At 40.0% G+C, this 6,738-nt stretch overlaps 1 pseudogene; it reads right to left on the bottom strand.

Annotated features, from left to right (window-relative positions):
* Positions 1-5,193: 5,193 nt before the first annotated feature.
* Positions 5,194-6,110, bottom strand: LOC118847252 (annotated as a pseudogene).
* Positions 6,111-6,738: the final 628 nt, after the last annotated feature.

Raw genomic sequence — 6,738 nt, 5'->3', positions numbered from 1 at the left:
CTTGCCCAGGGTCACACAAGTAGTGAGTGTCTAAAGCCAGATCTGAATTCGCATCTTCCTTATTCCAAGCCCATCACTGTATCCACTAAGCCACCTTTCTGCCCCTGATTCATTATTAATATTCTCTCATCTAAAATTATTCATTATTTTTATGGCATAGACTTTCTTGCTGAGTAGACAGTGCATGTCTATACTGGTTCATGTTTATATTGCTGAGTGTCTTATTGGATCTATCTCTCTCTGGGTAGTTGTTATGGCTATTCCATAACATTTAGCTTAAGTGTAATTTTCCATCCTTTGGAAATAATATCTTCACTTATCTGCAGCACTTTTAGCCAAATATTGCAAAAAAAGCTGATAAATATGTTCTCTTTTTGAGGGGGGATGGCAAGGCAATTGGGGTTAAATGACTTGCCCAAGGTCACACAGCTAGTGTCAAGTGTCTAAGGCTGGATTGGAACTCAGGTCCTCCTGACCCCAGGGCGGATGCTCTATTCACTGTGCCACCCTATGCCCTAACAAATACATTCTTACCAGCCTTTGTTAGATGTGTTATATCTCTTTTCAAGAAATATCACTGTTGAAAGGGTGGGAACCAGAAGTTCATTTCTCCAAGAGATGAAAAAGTGGGAAAAAAGAGTTTTTTAAGTGAACATCTGGGTCAGGAAGTGGTGTCTGAGAATAGAATTTGGACTTCTGGATCTCAGCCACTCAACATGACAGAATAATAAGAGAAGTGGTGCTGGAACAAGATGGCTTGTCTTTGATTCTTACTTATGGCATTTGCTATTTATCATCGAGAACTCTTTTTTAAGCCTCAGTTTTCTTTCTATAAAATGAGTATATAATATGTACATAGCCCACTCCATAGTATTGTTATTAGAAAACTTAATGTGAACATTTGTGTTATATCAATGTGATATATAATAACTTAAAAATGCAGCCACATCGTAATTTGACACAATCATCAACAGCAATAAGTATTTAAGTCAGGCAGTGTGCTAAATGATACAGTTTCAAATACCAGTAAAAATACAGTCCCTGTCTTCAAATAACTACATTCTAATGAGGGAGAGTAACATGCAAAAAGGAGTGGAAAAGCAGGGAGGCAATGAAGGCAGGAGGGGAAATGTCTTGCGGGGGAATGGTGGTGATGTTTTGAGAATAAAAGATTGCTAAAACAAACTCTTCCTTAAAAATGAAGGTTCTGAGAGAAAGTTATTAAGTAGAGAAGAGAACTGTTTGTAAAGAGGGAAAAAGCAGAGAGTGAAGGTGGAGGTTCCAAAAGGAAATCACCAATGACAGGGTATGAAAAACAAACTTTCATCATTAAATTTCTGTAGATCATTCTTAAAATGATAAAAAGCATTAGAAATACAAATAGTTTTCCACCACTATTTTTGCCCCCCCCTCCACCCACACACACACATTTACCTAGTTAACAAAAGGAGGTTTACTTTGCCCTAACACAGCAAGGACATGTAAGAACAACAACAAAAATGACATTTATCCATTTTTTTCTTTTTTTGTGAAATGGGACCTTTATCACAGAAATTTGCTGTGATTAAAACAAATATTTCTTCACTGTATATGGCACCTTTTAACAAAATATAGTGTTACAGATTATGTCTTTTAATTAGGTCTTTTTTTGCTTATGCTTTGTTTGTGATCATTATTACTACCTCTCTTTTTTTTAACTTCGGCTAAAGCATAATAGATGGCGCTTCAGTCCTTTATTTTAATTCTCTCTATGTGTCTTTCTGTTCCAAATATTTCCCTTGTAAATAACATATTGTTGGATTCTGATTTCTAATTCATTCTGCTATCTGCTTCCATTTAATGGGTGAGTTCTTACCATTTACATCTGCAGATATAATTGCTGCACATTTCTTCCATCCCATTTTCTTCTATTTATCCTTCTCTCACTTTACTTACCCTCTGCCTCCTCAAATGCCTGTTTTTCTGCTGACCACTGCCTCCTTTAACCTGCCATCCTTTCTATCACCTCACCCCCTCCTTTTTCATCCCTTTCTCCTCTTCCCTGTTGGGCAAGATAAATTTCTATACCCAACTGAGTGTGTGTATATCTCTTTCTCTCTGTCTCTCTGTAGATATATAGATATAGGTATATATGTATGTATGTATGTACCAATCTATCAATATATTGATCTATATCTATTCTTCCCTCTTGGAATCACTTTCTTTATTTTTTACTGATTCTTCATATTTTATTATTTAATATTTTTAGTTTTCAACATTGATTCCACAAGATTTTGAGTCACAAATTTTCTTCCCATTTCTGCCCTCCCCACCCACTCCAATATGGCATATATTCTGATTGCTCCATTCCCCAGTCAGCCCTCCCTTCTATCACCCCACTCTCTCCACCACCAATCCCCTTTCCCTTTAATTTCTTGTAGGGCATGATAGATTTCTATACCCCATTGCCTGTATATCTTATTTCCCAGTTGCATGCAAAAACAACTTTTTTTGAGCATCTGCTTTTAGAACTTTGAATTCCAAATTATCTCCCCTCTTCCCTCCCCACTGACCTTCCCTAAGAAGGCAAGCAATTCAACATAGGCCACACATATATCAATATGCAAAACACTTCCACAATAATCATGTTGTGAAAGACTAAGTATATTTCCCTTCATCCTATCCTGTCCCCTTTTATTCAATTTTCTCCCTTGACACTGTCCCTTTTCAAAAATCTTTGCTTTTGATTGCCTCCTCCCCTGATCTGCCCTCTTTTCTTTTTTGTTTTGTTTTATTTTGTTTTGTTTTTTGCAGGGGAGATGGCAAGGCAATTGGGGTTAAGTGACTTGCCAATGGTCACACAGCTAGTAAATGTGTCAAGTGTCTGAGGCCAGATTTGAACTCAGGTACTCTTGACTCCAGGGCCGGTGCTCTACTCACTGTGCCTCCTAGCTGCCCTGATCTGCCCTCTTTTCTATCACTCCCTCTTTCTTATCCCCTTCCCCTGGCTTTCTTGTGCAGTAAGACACCCATTGAGTGTGTATGTTATTCCCTCCTCAAGTCAAATCTGATGAGAGTAAGATTCACTCATTCCTCCTCACCTGCACCCTCTTCCCTTCCAACAGAACTGCTTTTTCTTGCCACTTTTATGTGTGATAACTTACTCCATTCTATCTCTCCCTTTTTCCCTCTCTCGATATATTTCTCTCTCATCCCTTAATTTTATTTTATACTTTTAGATAGCATCCCTTCATATTCAACTCACCCTGTGCCCTCTGTCTATATATATGTATATTCCCTTCAACTACCCTAATACTGAGAAAGGTCTCATGAATTACAAACATCATCTTTCCTTGTGGGAATGTAAACAAAACAGTTCAACTTTAGTAAGTCCCTTATGATTTCTCTTTCTTGTTTACCTTTTCATGCTTCTCTTGATTCTTGTATTTGAAAATCAAATTTTCTATTCAGCTCTGGTCTTTCCATCGAGAAAGCTTGAAAATCCTCTATTTTATTGAAAATCCATATTTTGCCTTGGAGCATTATACTCAGTTTTGCTGATCAGTGATTCTTGGTTTTAATCCTAATTCCTTTGACCTCTGGAATATCATATTCCAAGCCCTTTGATTCCTTAATGTAGAAGCTGCTAGATTTTATGTTATCCTGCTTGTGTTTCCACAATACTGAAATTGTTTCTTTCTGGTTGCTTGCAGTATTTTCTCCTTGACCTGGAAACTCTGGAATTTGGCAACAATATTCCTAGGAGTTCTCTTTTTGGGATCCTTTTCAAGAGGTGATAGGTGGATTCTTTCAATTTGTATTTTATCCTCTGGTTCTAGAATATCAGGGCAGATTTTCCTTGATGATTTCTTGAAATATAATGTGTAGGCTTATTTTGATCATGGCTTTCAGGCAGTATAATTTTTTAAATTATCTCTCCTGGATCTATTTTCTAGGTCAGTAGCCTTTTTCCAATAAGATATTTCAAATTATCTTCCATTTTTCATTCCTTTGGTTCTGTTTTATAATTTCCTGATTTCTCATAAAGTCACTGCCTCCACCTGCCCCAATCTAACTTTAAGGTGGTATTTTCTTCAGTGGTCTTTTGGACTTCTTTTCCATTTGGCTAATTCTGCCTTTTAATGCATTCTTCTCCTTATTGGCTTTTTGGAGCTCTTTTGCCATGTGGGTTAGTCTATTTTTAAGGTGTTATTTTCTTCAGTATTTTTGGGTCTCCTTTAGTAAGCTGTTGACTTTTACATGATTTTCTTGCATCACTCTCATTTCTCTTCCCAATTTTTCCTCTACTTCTCTTAATTGCTTTTCCAAATCATTTTTTGAGATCTTGCATGGTCTGAGACCAATTTGTATTATTCTTGGAGGATTTTGACGTAGGCTCTATGATTTTATTGGGCCTGGGTTCAACTTGCATTTTTTCCCTTTGAGGTTATACTTGTAGCTTTTTTTCCCCCCTCACATTCCTTTCTTCTGAGTTTTTGTCTTAATTTTAGCTGCCACCATAGTAGCTTTTCATGGTTGAGGTTTGTTGTTGTTGTTTGCTCATTTATCAAGGCTATTTCTTGACTTTGAACTTTAAATTAAAGTTGGGCTCTGCTCACTTGGTGAGAAGGAGGTAATGTCTCATGTTTCATCCTTTTTAGTGTTTCTGTTAAAAAATTAAATTAAATCAATTTTTGTTACATTTTAAATTACAAACTCTCCATGTCTCCCTCCCTTCCTCTGCACCCTAAACTAGAGAAACCTAGTGCTGCTATTTTCAAAGCTAGTTCTGGGAGTCTGCAAGTTTTTAATGCTTTCAAGGTATAGTAATGCAGGGGATGGTGGAGTCATTGCTCTACTGGTCTGAATGCTAGTCTTTTTTTGGGGGGGGGGTCTTTATATTTTTAATAAAAAATAATTAACACAGTACATTGGTACAAACTTCCAAGGATCATGTTTTACTATAAAATTTATGTTGAAGTAGCTCATTAGCTCTAGACCATAAAAGGGTGGGAGAACATGGTGTGATGGTCTGGGAAATAAAGGGCAAAGGTACACACACACAAGGGCTATTACATAAAATGTCAAAGAGAAAAGCTAAAGGGGAGCAGCCAGTGGCCACACAGGAGTTTGAGCCGAGAAGGGCCAGGTTGCTGTGGTGGCTTCAACCATGAAGTATGCTTGTGGACTGGGCAAGGACTCAGATGTGGTGAGTCAAGGCTGCTCTCCTAGAGAGTCCGTCATTGCATCTGGACCCTTGACTCCTCTGTGGGTTGCTGAGGCTGCCCAGGCTTGGCTGCCCTGGCCCTTGGCAGACTGGAGACTGTGGCAGGCAGCTCCCTTCCTGGGCTGGATAGCACTTCTTTCAGCTGAAGATCCTGAAACATAGTTGAGCACTGTGGCCCGCCTCAACAGACTGAAGGGGGACTTCTGTTCTAGTGCAACAGACTAGGAGAGATCAAGGCAAGAATAGTAACCAAGACCATAAATAAAGCCAATGAAGAGTCCACAGATGTTGCTGAGGAAAGAGGTTTGGGGAATAAACCAGGAGGCAAATAGCAGGAGCCAAGGTATCACCAAGGCAGAGACAGGGACCTCAAAAAATAAAGTTCTTCTCATTCTAGTGTGGATGGAGCAGAAACCCAACATGGCAAAAGCCACTGGAGTGAAACCCCTGGAGTCTTCTACTCCTCCAAAGCCAGCCAGAGTCCAGAGGGTTTCCAGAAGGACAAAGAGAAGGGTAGAAAAGTCAGCGAAGACCAAGGTGAAGAAATTGTGGTGCACATTACCCACACTCTTCTCAAAGCTGCCTGCAAAGTGCCAGATGATAAAGAGGCCAGAGAGCAAGGTGAGGAGATGCCCATAGAACAAAATGTAGCTTATCAGCTTGTAAACTTCCCAGTCTCCCTGCAAGGCCACAGGCCGCAGGGCCAGGCCCAAGAGGGACAGTGGCACCTTGGGCTCCCTCGGAGGTGGCGGTGGGGGAGGGAAGTGAGGAAGCAGGAATCTGGGCGCGGACATGAACAGGGAATGGACAGTAGCGTCTTGAAGAAGGAGGAGGACCCTACCTAGGGGCACCAGTCTTCCCTAGCAGCTGCCCCACCCCTCCCCACGGCTGCCCCCACCACCATTCTCCCCAAGCTCGCACTGAGACCACTTCCACCTTTGTCTCCAAGTACTTTCAGAACTTTAGTCTTTACCCAGGAAGGGCTCCTGTTCCTCTGCAGTTGCTAGTGTTATTCCTCTCTCTGCCTAGGAACTACCACCCAAAGCTTCATATAGGCAAAAGAGTTGCCCAACAACACCAGGTCCTTCACCCAGTACTAGCAAAAAGATTCCATGTAATATTTTTCTGACCAATTATTCTACCCCCTTATTGTCTCTGGACTGAGAGATTGAAAAGTTTTACTACTGTGCTTACAGCTACCTCAAAATCCTACCACTGGTGTTGAGGACAGCGCCCTCCTTGCTGGGCCCCACCCTGGTGTCATAGAACTGTGCTTTAGATCTCCTAAGTTGTGTTAGACTGGAAAGGTGTCTCAACCTGACCTTTTGTTGGCTCTGCACTTTAGAATTTGACTTAAGGTCTCATTATAAAGTAAACCTGGATGAGAATGTTGAGAGAATTCAGTTAAGTTGCTACCTCTACTCTGCCATCTTCCCTCTGCCTCCAAGATATTACTGTCATAAATTGTTAAAAGTAAAAATAGACTCAATAATGATACTGAGTGAACCAATTGGTAGTTTACACAAATTCTT

Source organism: Trichosurus vulpecula, chromosome 4, assembly GCF_011100635.1.
Source record: "Trichosurus vulpecula isolate mTriVul1 chromosome 4, mTriVul1.pri, whole genome shotgun sequence".
In the NCBI taxonomy this organism is placed as follows: Eukaryota; Metazoa; Chordata; class Mammalia; order Diprotodontia; family Phalangeridae; genus Trichosurus; species Trichosurus vulpecula.
This window is presented reverse-complemented; position numbering and strand designations above follow the sequence as displayed.